The sequence below is a fragment of the Tenrec ecaudatus genome (genome assembly GCF_050624435.1).
Source record: "Tenrec ecaudatus isolate mTenEca1 chromosome 2 unlocalized genomic scaffold, mTenEca1.hap1 SUPER_2_unloc_2, whole genome shotgun sequence".
Classification (NCBI taxonomy): domain Eukaryota; kingdom Metazoa; phylum Chordata; class Mammalia; order Afrosoricida; family Tenrecidae; genus Tenrec; species Tenrec ecaudatus.
This window is the reverse complement of record NW_027457578.1, coordinates 2,006,386-2,025,706: the sequence shown is the minus strand read 5'-3', so window position 1 is coordinate 2,025,706 and position 19,321 is coordinate 2,006,386.

Here is a 19,321-nt window from a genome sequence, read left to right as displayed (position 1 = left end):
TCTCACAATCCATACATTCATTCATTGTGTTGAGCACATTTGTACATTTGTTACCATGATCATTCTCAAAACATTTTCTTTCTCCTGGAGCCCTTGGTATCAGCTCATCATTTTTCCCCTCCCTCCCTGTTCTACCCTCCCTCATAAACCCTTGATAATTAATAATTTTTTTATTTTGTCATATCTTACACTGTCCAATGTCTCCCTTCACACACTTTTTGGTTGTCCATCCCAGGGATGAGGTTATATGTAGGTCCTTGTAATCGATTCCCCCTTTCCACCCCACCCTCCTTCCACCCTCACGGTATTGCCACTCTCAGCAATGGTCCTGAAGCGATCATCTGTCCTTCATTCCCTGTGTTTCTAGTTCCTATCTGTATCAGTGTACATCCTCTGGTCTAGCCAGATTTGTAAGGTATATTTGGGATCATGATAGTCGGAGAGGAGCAGGGGAGGGTGAGGAAGCATTTAGGAACCAATAGAAAGTTGTATGTTTCATCATTGCTACACCGTACCCTGACAGGCTCGTCTCGTCTTTGGGACCCTTCTGTAAGGGAATGTCCAGTTGCCTAGAGATGGTTCTTGGGGCCCTAATCTGCATTCCCCCCCATTCACAATGAATTGATATTGTGTTCTTTTATGCCTGGTACCTTATACGTTTGACACATCCTCATCCCACAGGCTGGGGTGTGTCTTCCATGTGGGCTTTGTTGCTTCTGAGCTAGATGGTCTCTTGTTTACCTCCAAACTTTTAAGACCCCAAATGCTATATCTTTTGTTAGCCAGGCACCATCAGCTTTCTTCACCAATTTTGCTTTTGCACCCATTTGTCTTCAGTGATCATGTCAGGAAGGCGAGCACACAATACTATGATATTTTGTTCTTTGATGTCTGATACATGATCCCTTCGATCACACAGGTTGGTGTGTTTCTTCATTTTGGGCTTTGTTGCTTCTGAGCTAAATAGCTGCTAGTTTACCTTCATGCCTTAAGACCCCAAACGCTATATCTTTTGTTAGCCAAGCACCATCAGCTTTCTGCACCACATTTTCTTACACACCCATTTGCCTTCAGCGATCATATCAGGAAGGTGAGCATACAATAAAAAGGGTATTTTTGGTTCTTTGATGCCTGATAACTTATCCCTTTGGCACCTCGTGATCACACAAGCTAACGTGTTACTTTCACGTGGGCGTTGTTGCTTCTGAGCTAGATGGCCGCTTGTTTACCTTCAAGTCTTTAAGAGCCTAAAAACTTTGTCTTTAGATAGCCATCAGCTTTTTCCTCCACATTTGCTTATGCATCTGCGTTGTCTTCAGCAACAGTTTCAGGAAGTTGAGCATCAGGCAATGTCAGTTTAACAGAACAAAGTATTCTTTCATTTAGGAAGTATTTGAGTGGAGGCCTAATGTTGATCTGCTACCTTAGTAACAAACCTACAAATATATACACATAGATCTATTTCCCCATCGTCATATAAAAATACATGTACATATGTACATGCCTTTATTTAGACCCCTATATATGTGTTTTGCCTCCTATTTATGGCCTCTATTTCCTTTTACTTTCCTCTTGTCCCACTGTAATACTCAGCTTTCATTTGGGTTTCAGTAATTCCTCTCGGAACTACGTTACCTGTGATCAAACCCTACCAAGCCTCCTACACTCCCTTCACCATCGATCTGGATCACTTGTTGTTCCCTTGAATAAAATATATTTTTATTCTTAAACATTCTCTACTTGTGATATAAATTTGCACTAACTTTCAGAAACAAATAGCATTTATGCAAAAGTACACTTTCTGAGAAATAGTCACACTTCTGAAATTAAATGTCAAGTTAAAAACAAATAAATTTGTTTCACCTTCATCACAATACTAGCAATTTAGAAAGTCATTAATTTTCAGACAGCAGAAGATGGAAAGTTGTTAATAGACACCACACTGTGCAGTAAATAACATACAATGACTCTGGTGCCAACAGGAACCCAGTGGGACTGCCTGATCACCCCACACACTCAGCCCCTGGACTCACACATTTTCCACTATCAACAGGGCATACACTTGCCACTTTCATATCACTTATTTTGTGGACTATCTTTGTATTTTCCTTTGTGTAAAGTTGTATGTTTCATCATTTCTACCCTGCAACCTGACTGACTCATCTCTTCCCGTGACCATTCAGTAAGGGGATGTCCAGTTCCCTACAGATGGGCTTTGGGTCTCCAACTCTGCACTCACCCTTATTTACAATGATAAGAATTTTTGTTCCTTGATACTTGACACCCAAGCCATTCAACACCTCGTGGTCACGTGGGCTGGTGTGCTTCTTCCATTTGGACTTTGTGCTTCTGAGGTAGATGGCCGCTTATTTATCTTCAAAACTTTAAAATCACAGACACTATATCTTTTGATAGCTGGGTACCATCAGCTTTCTTCACCACATTTGCTCATGCATGCATTTGTCTTCAGCGATCATATCAGGAAGGTGGGCACACACTGATATGATTTTTTGTAGTTTGATGTCTGATACCTGGTTCCTTGTACACCTCGTGGTCATAAAGGCAGGTGTGCTTCTTTTATGTGGGCTTTGATGCTTCTGAGCTAGATGACAGCTTGTTTACCTTCAAGCCTTTAAGATCTCAGATGCTGTATCTTTTGATAGCCAGGCACAATCTGCTTTCTTCACCACATTTGTTTATGCACACAGTAATCTTCAGTGATCACATAGGGAACGTGGGCACCCTCTGATATGATTTTTTGTTCTTTGCTGTCTGATAACTCGTCCCTTCAACACCTCCTGGTCACACAGGCTTCCATGTGGGCTTTGATGCTTCTGCACTAGATGGCTGCTTGTTTATCTTCAAGCTTTTAAGACCTCAAATAATATATCTTCTGATAGCTGGGTACCATCAGCTTTCTTCAGAACATTTGCTTTTGCACACATTTGTCTTCAGTGATCGTGTTGGGAAGGTGTGCATCCTGGAATGCCAATTTAATAGAACAAAGTGTTCTTGCATTGAGTAAGTGCTTGAGTGGAGGCCCAATGTCCATCTGCTACCTTAATACTAAACATATAAATATATGCACATAGAGCTATTTCCCCATCATATATAAAATATTTACATATGTACATGCCTGTATTTAGACCTCTATAAATACCCTTTGTCTCCTAGTTCTTTCCTCTATTTCCTTTTCCTTTCCTCTTGTCCCACTATCATTCTCAGTCTTCATTCTGGTTTCAGTAATTTCTCTTGGTTACATTCCCCTTACCAGGCCTCTCACACCCCCACGTCACCAATTTTGAATCACTTGTTGCTCCCTTGTCCCTGGGTTGTGCAACATCACCTTCTTGCCCCAGCTTCCCTCTCTCCCATGTTCTCCTGGAACCATAGGTCCCGTTGTTTTCTCCTCCAGACTGTTCATCCTGCCTATCTTACGTAGATAGATCTGCAGAGATAATAATATGCACCCAAAAAAAAACATGGCATAGCAAGACAAAGTGACAAAAGATAACAGAATGATGGCAACAAAAAAGAAAACCAATGACTCAAAAAAGAGTAAATTAATTAAAACAAAAAGAAAAAAGAAAGAAAAACCTGTAAATAGATCAAGATCTGATTTTTGACATGTAGGCATTTCCTTCAATTGAGTCAAATGGGGTGCCATGCTCTGGCCTCAAATCTATCCTTTGCACCTCCTTGGGAGCTCCCTGATCTGCTCACCCTATTACTCTGCCACATGCCTTAAGTGTTTAGCCTCGGTGTCATGGGGTCAGTAAAAGTCAATCCTGACACTGAGTCTCCAGTGTTGTCCCCTGTAGGTCCATGGAGCCATGAGGGACATAGTGTTTCAAAGTAGGGCTGGCCATATGGTTCACTCTGTGCATTGGCTGTTTGGATCAGGGATATCATCCTCCAGGCTGGGTGTGCCAGGTTGTCCTCCACTCTCTCTTCCTCCCCATTCATTTGCTCCCGTGTACTCTGATCGGACATGTCCCTCTCCCCTAGGTGCAGCCTTAGTGCCGTGCTCTAAAGTAAATTCTTCTGGGTAGGAGATGCAGTTGTCCATGTAGCTGGTATTGGGACAGAGCCCTCAGGGCCCTCTCCTGGCTCCCCACTCCATGCCATCAGGGTGAATTGACATCCAAGAACACTGGATTTGAGTCTCATCCCTCTTTCCCTGTGGAGAAATAAAAATAGACTCCCCTTGGGTGGGTCTGTGCCCTATTCCCCCACCACACATCTCTTTTTTTCCCTTTCTTCCTGACCCCTCCTTGTTAGTTGGCTACCATATGTACCCCTGGATTGGAAGACCAGCCACTTCTATGCAAATACTTTTTACAGAGGTAGTTCAAGCCTGTCCTATAAGGTCACTTTAGGTAGAAAATCAACTTGTTGTCAGTGAGAGAGTCTTGTTACAATTTAGGAGACACTAGTACACGCCTGCAATTGTAAATAGAGTTTCCCCTGAATCTCTTTGAGAACGGTGGGAACAAAACCAACTCAAGACACAGCAGAAAGCCCCACCTGTGCTCAGCAATGTACCTACTCCTGCATCCTGGTCTTGTTGTTTGTCTGGAGTGCTCCTTGCTGGTCGGAAAGCCCCATGCAGTCCATCCCCAGAGCTGTCCTGTAAGGGCCACACTGACTGCCCTGTCTGTGTCCACCTGCACGGAAATAGATGAGTCCTCAGTGCTCACAGAGGTCAGGGGCAGGTAGAAATGTTTCTTGCAGGGTCAAGGTCAGCACTGCACTGACCAAAAGTAGAGATCCCTGTACACCATGGTCTCTCTCTGGGTGTTGCCTGAATCTAATCAACTCAAAATGCTCTCTCCCTGACACTGACCCCATGGTAGGACCAGCATCTTCAGAAGAAAGAGGGGAAGGAAGGAGGCAAACATTTCTGAACCAAGTACATCCTGACTCAGCAGACTCGAGTCTCCTTCTGGGGAGGTCATTTTTAACCCGGAAACTATACCAAGTATTTCCCTATGAGTGTAATTGACTGATATAAGGTCTGGGATCCATGAGCAGTTTGTTAATGTCACAGCGCCAGTGCTCCACCAGGAGAGTTTTATAAAGCTCTCTCCAAATTAATTTGAATCAAGTTATAAGGCAAACAGATGAACACATGAGGTGGTTGAGGCTACTTATCAGGAAGAATTTCTAATAATACTGGGAATGGTTGGTGAGAAAAAGGCCAGGAAATATGAGCTGAGGTCTTTCTTTCCTATAAGACAATGCACCTGCTCGTTCTTCAAGGGCAGCAAATGCTGAACTCTGAGAATTTCAAACAAAACTTTATCTCATCGGCTCTATAGCACTGCTGTCACAGACTGGGCTGCTCCAGGGGAATCCAATCCAATAAAAGGCATCAGTGCTCCCCATGTGGGGAGATGCCTCCCTCTCATGTCAGTGGCTTGTGAGATGATCTCATGTTCTCAGTCTCTAGGAGACAGCAGACAGCTTTTCCTCTTCTGTTGAACTGAGAGGTACCTCTGAGACTCCTGCTCTGCAGCTGCATCAGGCTGAGGGTTTCTGCCCCTCTCAGGAAGTGGTTTCTCTCACTGTGTGTCTTGCACAGTAATACATGGCCGTGTCTGAGTCCTTCAGGCTGCTCCACTGCAGAGACATGGTGCCGATGGAGTTGTCTGTGCAGATGGTGACTTTTCCTTGGAAGGATGAGTTGTACCTGGTGTCAGCGTCACTAGGAACAATCCTTCCTATCCATTCTAAGCTTATTCCAGGTGTCTGCCTAATCCAGTGAAAATAGTAGCTAGTAAAGCTGAACCCAGATGTCTTACAGGAGATACTCAAAGATTCTCCGGGTCTCTTCACCTCTGCCCCAGATTGCACCAGCTGTACCTGAGCACAGACACCTTTGGAGGTAGGATTCAAAGATCAGAGATTCCCTCTTCACACACACACCCTCCATTCATCTCAAACCCTGTGGTGATCCTGACCTGGGAGAAGAGCAATGAGGAGAGTTAGGGTGGCAGACCCCATTTTGCAAGGGGGATGGAAAGGAATCACACTGTGGTCTCCAGCTGGGTGATGAAGGAGCTTCCCCTGTGGAGGTAACCTGTGGGTCTAAAATGGATGTCTTCCACTTCGCATATTTCTGCCCTGCCCTCCATGTCAGACTCCTCCAGCCTCTTAAACCTGGACACCCAATGCAGGGGAGGTGTGGGTCTTGAGACTGTTGAGTGGGACAAAACCTGATCCTAATAATATCACACAACACACACACAAAGACACAAACACACAGGCATTGGCACCTTAACCCCGGACAGTATTGAACTGTGCCTCTCCACTCAGTGCATCTCTCAGTCCACACTCAGGGGAGAGTGGTTTGAAACCTGGTGTGAGGCTGCAGCCTGGGGAGTCTGGGCCCTCACATACAGTCCCTCCTTACTGTCTTTGAGGAATTATGTCCAGGATAGAAAATACCTCTCTCTCCTTAGTGAAGACTGTGAAAAATCTGATCTCCCAAATGGTCCTTTTCTCAGTAGACTCTCAGGTGTGTCCTAGTGCCCAGTTCTGCCCCGTGCTTCCTGCTGCCTGAGAAGAGGAAACAAATCTCAGGGACTGTCAACTTTACTCGGAGTGTCATCTGTGCAGATTAAAGCCAAAGATGAGTGTGTCACTCTCTGAATACTCATGGCCAACCTGGCCCTTGTTACCGTCTGTCTGACAGTGTAGCTCTGTTCAGAAGAGAAGTTAAAAGTATAACATGGGGAATATTTCACCTTCATCAGTTTCATAATCTGTCCTAAATATTTCTCTGATCTACTGTCATCTAAACTAAAGAAAACCATCAGTGTGTTAACTCTTTCACTCTGAGGAGGCCGTAGAGTTCCGGGAACATCAAAAACCGCTGATGTAACAGCCCACAAAGACAATGTCCTACATCTGGGTTTTAAGAGGAGTGACTAGGGACTTTAAGCCACATGAGGTGCAGCTAATTGTTTCTCCCTTTCCAGAGTGATGATCATTGAAAACACATGGAAACCATTCATCCAATGCTGTAATGAATCATGGATATGAGTCTCCTGAACTCTATGACCAGAAGAAAGAGGTGGTGCCTTGCTAACAGTACCCACTTCTTTGGAAAAGATAGCATTAGAAGATCTTGGGTAGAGTGGGATAAAAAGTGAAACAATACACACACGCATACACACACACACACAAAGAAAATAAAAATAAAAAGACTACGCTTATTGGTTGGGTAGACTTGTGGAAGTCCTGAGACTATGGCTGTCAGCGTCACTTCAGGTGTGGGACTGAACTCACCCCTTGGGAAAACTTCCAGTCAAATAATCCACAAAACTACCAGAGAGCAATAGTCCTGGGCAGATACAATTACCTTAGAATAATCAAACTTCTGCGATTAAAAGGGCAACATTTATCCAGGGGAAAATTCATAATGTTTGGAAAGAAAAGGTAATTATAACAGGAGTTTGTGAGTATTACAGTCAATGAAATGAAACAAGAGTGTATGAAAAGTTGAATGAATATTAATCTTCTCGATACAACTTCATGCAATCCACAAGAAAGTGTAAGGATAAAAATAGAAAATAATATTAAAATGTTTCCCTTCAGTTCTCCTCTGATAGGGAGAGAACACCTCAGGTTGTGGTTTATGCACTCGGGGTCTCCCAAGAAGAAAACAAGGACCCAGAGAAGATGTCCTAATTCCATGTTCATTCTCCTCCCTCTGCTCTCTGGAGTTGATGGTTATGCTAGAAACATCTAAATCTCAGTTCTCAGAGACAGGAAGAGGACTAAAAACCATGACACAGGGGAAAATGGGGTGGGGGTGGCCAAATGCTGCTAGGAAACGTGTATCTTGCTCCCCATGCACTGAGTCTTGAATCTGGGTCATGCACCTGTTTGTCCTCAGACCCTGTGCAATGCATCCCAATCTTCCCTTCATGGTGTTTACAATCTGATCTCACATAGCTTCCCTGACCTACTTTTATCGGCATCACCACATGCATTAAGTAAATGCTATATTCCTGTTGTGGGGACCCAGGTACTTGACATAATCTCTTGAAGAGTGAGTCATTTTTTTCTTGTTTTTTTTTTAACAATTTATTAGGGGCTCATACAACTCTTATCACTCATACATATACATACATCAATTGTATAAAGCACATCTGTACATTCTTTGCCCTAATCATTTTCCTTTTTTTCTCCTCTTTTCTTTTTTTACATTTTATTCGGAACTCATACAACTCTTATCACAATCCATACATATACATACATCAATTGTATAAAGCACATCCCCACATTCCCTGCCCCAATCATTCTCAAAGCATTTGCTCTCCACTTAAGCCCTTTGCATCAGGACCTCTCTTTTTCCCCTCCCTCCCCTCTCCCCCCTCCCTCATGTGCCCTTGGTAATTTACACATCGTTATTTTGTCATATCTTGCCCTATCCGGAGTCTCCCTTCCCCCCCTTCTCTACCGTCCCTCTCCCATGGAAGAGGTCACATGTGGATCCTTGCAATCAGTTCCCCCTTCCCAACCCACTCACCCTCCACTCTCCCAGCATCGCCCCTCACACCCTTGGTCCTGAAGGTATCATCCACCCTGGATTCCCTGTGCCTCCAGGCCTCATATGTACCAGTGTACAGTCTCTGCCCTATCCAGCCCTGCAAGGTAGAATCATGGTAATTGGTGGGAGGAAGCATCCAGGATCTGGGGGAAAGCTGTGTTCTTCATCGGTACTACCTCGCACCCTAATTAACCCATCTCCTCTCCTAAACCCCTCTATGAGGGGATCTCCATTGGCCGACACTTGGGCCTTGGGTCTCCACTCTTCACTTCCCCCTTCATTCATTATGGTATATAGATAGATAGATAGATAGATAGATAGATAGATAGATAGATAGATAGATAGATAGATATAAACACACACACATATATATACATATACACATACACATATCTACACATACATACACACACACATATCTTTTTTTTTTTTTTTGCATGATGCCTTATACCTGGTCCCTTGGCACCTCGTGATTGCACTGGCCGGTGTGCTTCTTCCATGTGGGCTTTTTTGCTTCTGAGCTAGATGGCCACTTGTTCACCTTCAAACCTTTAAGACCCCACACACTATCTCTTTTGATAGCCGGGCACCATCAGCTTTCTTCACCACATTTGCTTATGCACCCATTTGTCTTCAGCGATCCTATCATGGAGGTGAGCAGTCAATGATAGGATTTTTTGTTCTTTGATACTTGGTAACTGATCCCTTCCGGACCACTCGATCACACAGGCTGGTGTGTTCTTCTATGTGGACTTTGTTGCTTCTGAGCTAGATGGCCGCTTGTTTATCTTCAAGCCTTTAAGACACGAGTCACTATCTCTTTTGATAGCCGGGCACCATCAGCTTTCTTCACCACATTTACTTGTTCACCCACTTTGGCTCCAGCCATTGTGTCGGGAGAGTGAGCATCATAGAGTTCCAATTTAATAAAAGGAAGTATTCAAGCATCGAGGGAGTGTTTGAGTAGAGGCCCAAAGTCCTTCCGCCACCTTAATACTTAACCTATAAATATAGACACATAGATCTATTTCCCCATCCTCCTATATATATTTTCATGTACATGTCTTTTTCTACACCTCCACAAATGCCCTTTGACTCCTAGCTCTTTCCTCCATCTCCCTTGACTTTCCTCCTGCCCTACTACCATGCCCTACTACCATGGGCTAGTATATCTCTTCTCTAAGCAACCTTACCCTTGATCATTTCCCACCAGGCCTGCCACTCCACCCTCTCTACCATTTTGGGTCCCATGTTGTTCCCTTGTCCTTGTGTTTGTTAACACCACTTCCTTACCCCCCCCTAACCCCCACCCTAAGTCCCCCCGGAACTGTCGGTCCCGTTGTTTTTCCTCCAGATAGTTCGTCCAGCCTGTCCTATTCAGACAGACCTGTGGAGACACTAACATGCACGAAAACAAGACAGAGGAAAACAAAGCAACAGTATACAACCAGACAACAAAACAACAAAAACAAACCACTGACAAAGAACAAAACAAAACACTTCACAAGAGAAAAGCTTGTAGTTAGTTCAGGGATTGTTTGCTGGCCCTTAGGAGCCATGAAGTGGATTCGAGATTCATGGGAAGACATTCCAGAAGACATGGTGTGACGTGCCTTCTAGAAATGTAGTATTTGTAATGCTATGGATGGCAGTGATGACATCAGTTCGGCCCTATAGGACATGGGGAGATGTCTTTGTGTTTTTCTCAGGCTCTAACCCTTGATAAGTGTTAAAAGCCTTGTCTTTCTCCATGGAGCACCTGGTCACTGGAACTGCTGGGTTGGCAGTCCAATGGGGCTCCCACAGGGCTCCACTATGGGACAGAAAAAGTGAAGATTTCAGTGAACTTAATAGGAAAAATAAAATTTACATAGAATTACTTCAACACTCAATTTACGATGAATTATCTTTTAAAAAATTAAGCAACACAAAACAGATAATTCATCAAGCACTTAAAGAGAAACATGCAATAGCCATCCTGATTAAAGCTAAAAGCCGAACCTTGGAAAAACCAGTAGAGCTACAGAAAACATTAGCTTTGAAAGATGTTTTTGTAACCTTATGTGTTAGACATAACCTGACAGTAGTGTAAGCTCTCTAATATTATGTGGCCTTTGGGATATTGCATCTTAAGTACATAGTATTTACAAATAATGACCAGGAGATATGAAACTCAGTATTAACCATCATAGGCAGTCCTATCCAGTTCTGTCTTTCTCATCCTGTCCACCCCCCACACCCCCTGCTATAAGCTCAAAAGTAACAAAAAATTGAGTGAAACAAAACAATTCAGAAGTTGTGAAATCTGTCTTATATTATAATTTTAGTCCAATTCCTAAGTTATACCACCTTTAGAGATATTTTAGTATTATATATATATATATATATATATATATATATATATATATATATATATATATATATATATATATATCCAATTCTCTTTATAAAAGTGAAAGCATAGCTTAAGGAGCCCTGAGTGGGATGGAGGTCAATGATCCACAGCTTCATATGTAACACAGAACCTGACAGTTCAAACTCCCCTTAAGTTGCATCATTGAAAAATACACTCACCTCATTTTACTAAGACAAGCAAGGTAACGCTATCACAGAATAAACACCCCATAGAATACAGTAGCACTACACCAGAGCATTATCTTTAAGGCTGTAAACTCTATGGAGTCTGACTGTGCCATTTCTCTCTAGGCATACCTTTCTAAGTTTCTCCAAGAAACAACTGGTGAGGTTGAACCAATGACTTTTATTTTGCATCTAAGAGCTTAAAATCATTGCCTCTCCTGATTCCATATGCATGAGAATCAGAAAATTGAAACAGAAAGCCAAACATGTCTATGTCACAAATAATTTGCATCGTGGATGCATTTATCCTCAGTATGTGAACATTAGAGAGAGTCAAATTAAAATTTAATTATGACTTGCAATCAGAGGCAAACTATATTTCACTGAACTCAAACTAAAAGCTTTTCTTAGAGAAAACAAAAAACTGGTTACTGATGTGAAATTATATTGTTATGGTAACTGATGTGGAATTATATTGTTTTACTATTTTATTATTTGAAGGAAAAAATATCAAGGAAATGGCATTGACCTCTACTAGACTAACATATCAGTCCTTGGAAAATAACAGGCTTGGTAAATACAAGGTTCAGAGAAATTATAGGAAAATGTTCATTGATATGAATTGTCATGGTAAGTGCAGGAAGCAGCTGCAACATAACAATTGTGAGGATGACCATGAATTGGACAAAATTTATTCCATGTTGGGTGAACAAGTAAATGTGGTGAAGAAAGCTGATGGTGCCCGGCTATCAAAAGAGATAGTGACTGGGGTCTTAAAGGCTTGAAGATAAACAAGCAGCCATCTAGCTCAGAAGCAACAAAGTCCACATGGAAGAACACACCAGCCTGTGTGATCAAGTGGTCCGGAAGGGATCAGTTACCAGGCATCAAAGAACAAAAAATCCTATCATTGACTGCTCACCTCCATGATAGGATCGCTGAAGACAAATGGGTGCATAAGCAAATGTAGTGAAGAAAGCTGATGGTGCCCGGCTATCAAAAGAGATAGTGTCTGGGGTCTTAAAGGCTTGAAGGTGAACAAGCGGCCATCTAGCTCAGAAGCAAAAAAGCCCACATGGAAGAAGCACACCGGCCAGTGCGATCACGAGGTGCCAAGGGACTAGGTATAAGGCATCATGCAAAAAAAAAAAAGATATAAGTGTGTGTATGTATGTGTATATGTGTGTATATGTATATATATACATATATATATACCATATTAAATGAAGGGGGAAGTGCAGAGTGGAGAGCCAAGGCCCATGTGTCGGCCAATGGAGATCCCCTCATAGAGGGGTTTAGGAGAGGAGATGGGTTAATTAGGGTGCGAGGTAGTACCGATGAAGAATACAGCTTTCCCCCAGATCCTGGATGCTTCCTCCCCCCAACTACCATGATCCGAATTCTACCTTGCAGGGCTGGATAGGGGAGAGGCTGTACACTGGTACATATGAGGGCTGGAGGTACAGGGAATCCAGGGTGGATGATACCTTCAGGACCAAGGGTGTAAGGGACGATGCTGGGAGAGTGGAGGGTGAGTGGTTGGAAAGGGGGAACTGATTACAAGGATCCACATGTGACCTCTTCCCTGGGAGAGGGACGGTAGAGAAGGGGGGGAAGGGAGACTCCGGATAGGGCAAGATATGACAAAATAACGATGTGTAAATTACCAAGGGCACATGAGGGAGGGGGGAGAGGGGAGGGAGGGGAAAAAGAGAGGTCCTGATGCAAAGGGCTTAAGTGGAGAACAAATGCTTTGAGAATGATTGGGGCAGGGAATGTATGGATGTGCTTTATACAATTGATGTATGTATATGTATGGATTGTGATAAGAGTTGTATGAGTCCCTAATAAAATGTAAAAAAAGAAAAGAGGAGAAAAAAAAGAAAATGATTAGGGCAAAGAATGTACAGATGTGCTTTATACAATTGATGTATGTATATGTATGAACTGTGATAAGAATTGTATGAGCCCCAATAAATTGTTAAAAAAGAGATAAGTGAATAAAGAATGAATGCAAAAAAATAAATAAATGTTCTATTTTAAAAGAGAAAAAAAAAAAACCCCAAAATTTATTCCATGTTGATATAGACTAACTGTGAGTCAGACCTGAGGGTGAGTATGAGTCAGAACCAATTCCAGGGCCTTTAACAGCCTACAACAGCCTGTCAAAGAAAGACATTTTAGGATCCATAAGTGTAATTTAATTCATGAATTATAAATCCCAGTGAAATATTCTCATAAAAGAAATGCAAATCTCCCAACACAATTCTCATTGGGTTAGTCCCACCCTGATTCTACCATGAAATTCCTGTTACAATCTTCCATTTATTACCAGGTCACCTCCATCCACTTACTAACTGATGTGGTCTTATGCCATATCTAGCAATCCTCTCAGAGAAACAGCAAACTAAGAATTTTACCCAAAGCCAAGTAAAACAAAATAAACACAAACCCAAATTATCAGAAAAGTTATTTAAATACGTAAATGTGCTATAATCCCCAAAGATATAAAAACATCACAATGTGTCATTTTCCTCTATGAATAAATGTAAAGGTTATAGTAATTCTTTGAACTTGAAGTCCTTAAGAGACGCAGATAGTTAATATGGTTAGCACCTAACAGAAAATTTGTCTTCCTTGAGAGACAGGCTTTGGTGACCTACCTTAGAAAAATCAAACCTTGAAAATTCGATGAGGCTTTTTCTAGGGAGACAAAAAGAGTCTCCCTAAATTAAGATGCACTGAAAAGCAAGTGCTCTCTTAAACTTCTTCAAACCTGAATGTTAATAGTGCTTGGCTATCAAAAGACATAGCATCTGGGACCTTAAAGCAGGAGTCCTCAAACTTTTTAAATAGGGGGCCAGTTTGCTGTCCCTCAGACCATTGGAGGACCGGACTATAGTTTAAAAAAAAAAAAAGAAGAACTATGAACAAATTCCTATGCACCCTGCACTTTTTTTTAAGGGTGGAGACAGACCCAGTCATGGACATGGCATCCTGCTGGGTCTCCTTGTTTATTAATTTCCAGCCAATCAGTTCAGAAAGCTGAAGAGGGTGAAGCGGGAAAGGGTGAAGCTGCCACCAGGAGCTCTGGACATACTCTTCTGGGGCAAGCTTGGCAGGTACAGACTGTCGACAAGACCTCCCAGGCCCCACCAGGGACTGGTAGGAAGACCATGGATCAGTGGCTGCTCTCTCACACAGATGGAGACCTGGAACTCAGGGGTGGTGCCATGGGCCTGCATGCTCCAGCAGGTCATAGACCATCAGTGTCCTGGTGAGCCTAGAAGGATTTGACCAGAGTGATTCATGGGGTGACTGGAATGGAGCCCCCGACTGGGACATGGCCTTGTAGTGGTTGCAACTGCTCACACAACTTAGGGGTCAGGATGGGCCCTGGTGAGGGCTGGAGCCCCTTGGGGAATTGGGGCTCATAGGGGTGAGACCAGACAGGCAGGGAGGGGCTTCCAGGCTGAGGAGAGAAGTCAAGGGTGTTATATCTTTCAAGACACAGACACCCTAAAAGCAGAGTCCCAGCCTCCAGCCTCGGAGGCCAAGATGAACTAGCGCTTGGCCCCATCCTGGCACAGGGCATAGCGTCATCAGGAAACACCGTTCCCCACCACCCCATCTAGCCCTCTCTGCCTGAAGGTCTGTAGGCTGTAGTTCTAAAGGAGGGTGACCAATACCTGTGGCTGTTGGGGGTGTGTGGGGGTTGGGCTGCACATTTACTTCCTCTGGGAGGCAGATTTGTTGCCTTCAGAGATGTACTTCAGGGAGCTGCTGAATATTCAGAAGTGGGATTGCCCATGCTTGGGGCCATCATTGAGCAACTCGTGGCCAAGCCCGTGGCCAGCCTCATTTACCGCAGGGCATCTTAAAGGCATCAGGCTGATTGCACTCGGGCCGCTTGGCCACGCTATCATTGTGGATGGTCTCCGTGAAGGCTGGCCACGGCAGCAAGTGCTCCTACATGGAGCCCATGGAGAACAGCTCGTAGCTGCACTTGGCACACACATAGTGGGCTATTCTGGAAAACCTCGCCCCCAGAGAAGCTTCAGAAAGACAAAGTGCTACCAGGTTCCTATCCTGCTCCCACACTCTGACAGCTCCAAGTGCACTGACCCCATCAGACATATCTTATTTTGAAGTAAAAAAAAAAACACAAACAAAAACAACAGGCAAAAACACCCGGCGGGCCAGATAAATGTCTTTGGCCAGCTGCATGTGGCCCGCGGGGCATAGTTTGAGGATCCCGGTCTGAAATGCTTGAAGGTAAACAAGTGGCCATCTAGATGAGAAGCAACAAAGCCCATGTGGAAGAAGTACACTAGCCTGTGTGATCATGAAGTGTCCATAGCATAGGATCAAGTATCAGGCATCAAAGAACAAAAAAATCTCATCTTTGTGCCTGAGGTAGGGTGGGGAGTGGAGACCCAAAGCCCATCTGTAGGCAACTGGTCATCCCCTTACAGAATGGTTGTAGAGAGATGAACCAGTCAGGGTGCAGTGTAGCAATGATGAAACATACAAATTTCCTCTAGTTCTTAAATACTTCCTCCCCCCGCCCTGCCACACACACACTATCATGATGCCAATTCTTCTTTACAAATCCGGCTACACCAAGGAATTACACTGGTACAGATAGGAACTGAAAACACAGGGAATCAGGACAGATGATCCCTTTGGGACCAGTTCTGAGTGATGATATCAGGAGGGTGGAGGGAGGGTGGGGTAGAAGGGAGAACAGATTACAAGGATCTACATATATCCTCCTCCCTGGTGGATGGACAGCAGTAAAGTGGGTGAAGGGAGACATTGATGTAATATATGAAAAAATAGTTATAATTTATAAATTATCAAGGGTTCATAAGGGAGGGGGAGTGGTGAAGGGAGGGGAAAAATGAAGAGCTGATACCAAGGGCTCAAGTAGAAAGAAAATATTTTGAGAATATGATGGCAACAAATGTAGAAATATTCTTGACACAATGGGTGGATGTGTGGATTGTGATAACAGGTGTACAAGGCCCAAATTTTAAAAAAAGATAGGCAGTCCCTCGGAGGCACTCCATAAAAACAAATTGGTAAACACAATGACATGAATCTCTAACTGGAACAACTAGCTTTCTAAACTCTGGGATGGCAGGTAGCCAGGCTGGGATACCTATGTTCCTCTGAACAAAGAGGAAGGACAGGCTATGGGAAAGAAAACACTTCTTGGGAACTAGAAAGACTTACATCGATTCTGCCTATCAAATCTCAAACCATATGCACTCTTAAAATATGCCTGCTAATGAATGTCTTAAATCTCCCATGCTTCCCTGGACTGGCCTGAGATTACTAGATAAATAAAGAAATTAAAACTCCCTGGAAACTATCCCTTGACAATGGATCATGTAGAGAAGGTTAAGAAAAGAAAATATAGGGAGGACATTTTACAGTATTGTTTTACCTCAATAATTACAGCAGGAATTGAGAAGCCTCAATGTGTTGTTTGTTGTGAATTTCTATCAGTCAAACCTATGAAGCCAAACAAATTAAAACGCCATTTTGATAGCAAGCATCAGAGCTTCTCTGGCAAGGATACCAACTATTTTAAAAGCAAAGCTGATGGACTCAAGAAAGCCAGACTTGCCACTGTTGGAAAGTACCACAAAGAAAACATAGCAGCCATTGAAGTTTCCTATTTGGTGGCACACAGAATCACCAGGCAGGACTCTGCAACCTCACACCATTGCTGAACATTTACTGTTGCTTAGCAGCCAAAGACATTGTTTGAGTTATGATGAGAGACGAATTTGTGACAAAATTGCATGCAATTTCTTTATCTAACAACACTGTCTGCAGAATAGATGTCATGTCTGCTGATATTCTTATTAGGTCTTCCAATAAATTAAATCTGCTCCACTTCCAATATTTAGCATCCAGCTTGATGAATCTACAGACGTTGCAAACTGTTCAGTTACTGGTTTACCTCAGGTATGTTAAGGATGGCAACTTTAAAGTTGACTTTCTTTTTTACAGACCTCTTGAAATGACAACTACTGCACGTGGTAGATTTGATACAGTTGGTTCATTTCTGAAAGAGCATATGATCTCTTGGGAAAAGGTTTGTAGTGTTTGCAAAGATGGTGCCTCTGTTATGCTAGGCTGTCCATCTGAACTTTATCATTTGATATTGAAGGAGCCACAAAAAGTCATCAAAACTCACTGTATGATTCATTGTCACATATTAGCAATGAAGATGCTGTCACAAGAGTTACAAGAAGCAATGAAAAACGTCATAAATTCTGTCAATTTTCTAAAGGTGAGCACTTTAAACAGTCGACTGTTTTTTCAACTGTGCAACGAGTTGGATGTGCTGGATAATGCTCTGCTATTTCACATAGAAGTGAGATGTTGTCAAAAGGAAAAGTTTTAAAAAAGTGTTTTCGAGCTTCGTGATGAACTCAATACATTTTTTAACCAAGACCGCAGTTCAAAACACTTTTCAGCAATAAAAATGAACTGCAGAAAATAGCTTCTTTGGTTGCCATCTTGAATGAGTTAAATTTATCACTGCAAGGACCAAATGCAACATGCCTTAATTTTTCTGAAAAGATCTGATCATTCCAAATGTAACTTCAGCTTTGGAAAAAAAATGGGATGAAAATAAAATTCACACGTTGCCTACCTTAACTGCTTTCTTTGAAGAACATGTAATTGAACCAGATGAAAGGATTACGATAATTTCTGTGAAAGAACACTTGCACATGCTTGCAGATGAAATTTTCTAGTACTTTCCAAATCTACCTGACACCCCATTTACACTTCCCAGAAGCCCATTCACAGTCAAAGTTGAAGATGCTCTTGAGGCAGCACAAGAGGAGTTCATTGAACTTATTAACAGTGATGCAGCAAGAACTGATTTCTCTACAATGCCAGTTATAAAATTCTGGATCATGTGTGTGCAGTCATATCCTATTCGGTCTGATACTGTGTTGCACCTTCTTCTTTCATTTCCAACATCATATCTTTGTGAAACAGGGTTTTCCAGCTTGTTGGTTATCAAGTCTAAATACATAAGTACACTTGTTATGAAAGATGGTCTTTATTGGGCTCTTGCAAAGACTGCCTGAGAATTTCTGATCTGGTGAGCGAGAAGCGATCTCAACCTTCACACTTACAGTTGGCTTTTTACGCACACTGTCGCTAAATGTAACAATGTCATTTACTGTTGTTATATTAAGACTGTTACCCATGCTACACCATGCTTCAAGACAAAATTTCATTTATTTGTAATTAGAAATAAATATTTCACAATACATTAAAAAAGAACTTCAAACTTACACTATGAAAGCAACTGTCACTAACAAGGTAAAGTTACGGTGAAGTAAATCTATTTCTGTGCATCGAGCAATATCTTGATTCCACAGCGGACTTTTCAATCCCAGAGAGTGTATCCTGCTATCCACCAATAAAGCCTCACACCTTTAGGCTTTAGATTTCATATTCTGACAGTATTCTTGTCCAATCAGCCTTCGTGTGGTAGGATACATTGTTTCATAGAATCTGAATATGTCTTCCAGTGAGACCAGTCTTGAATAGAACATCTTGCTAGGTTAAGCATAAGACCCAAAGGAGGCGCATCCACACAGTGACTGCAACAACAGGCTAAAGCATAACCACTGTGAGGACCTTATAGCATATCTGTGTGTCCTAAAGGAGGGCCAATATTATGCAGACCAATTTGAGAGCCTCTAATAACACCAAAATAAGGGATCATGACCCCCCTCAAAAAATCATATTTTGGGGAAGAGACAAGAAACATCACAGGATTGGCATGAGAGAAGGTCCAGTAAATGTCATGAGTGGGTCATGCCTATGTCAGACAGAAAGATCATGCCCAGGAAAATAACTTACTGGGGGAAGGAAGGGATAAAAGATGTCTTGATACAAGGCATCAAGTAGAGAGATCATATTTGCAAAATAATGATGGCAACATGTGTACAATTTTGCTTAATGTAGTTGGCTTATGGATTGTTGCAATATGTGTAAGAGCCCACATTAAATTATTTTTTTAAAAAGAAAAAGAACTTACCAGTAACAGCATTTGGCAGGTTCCAAATCCTTGAATCAGACTTCAGGGGATTCACCAGTCTAGAGTTGGCACCCTGGAAAGCAATCCGACTGCAGGACCTA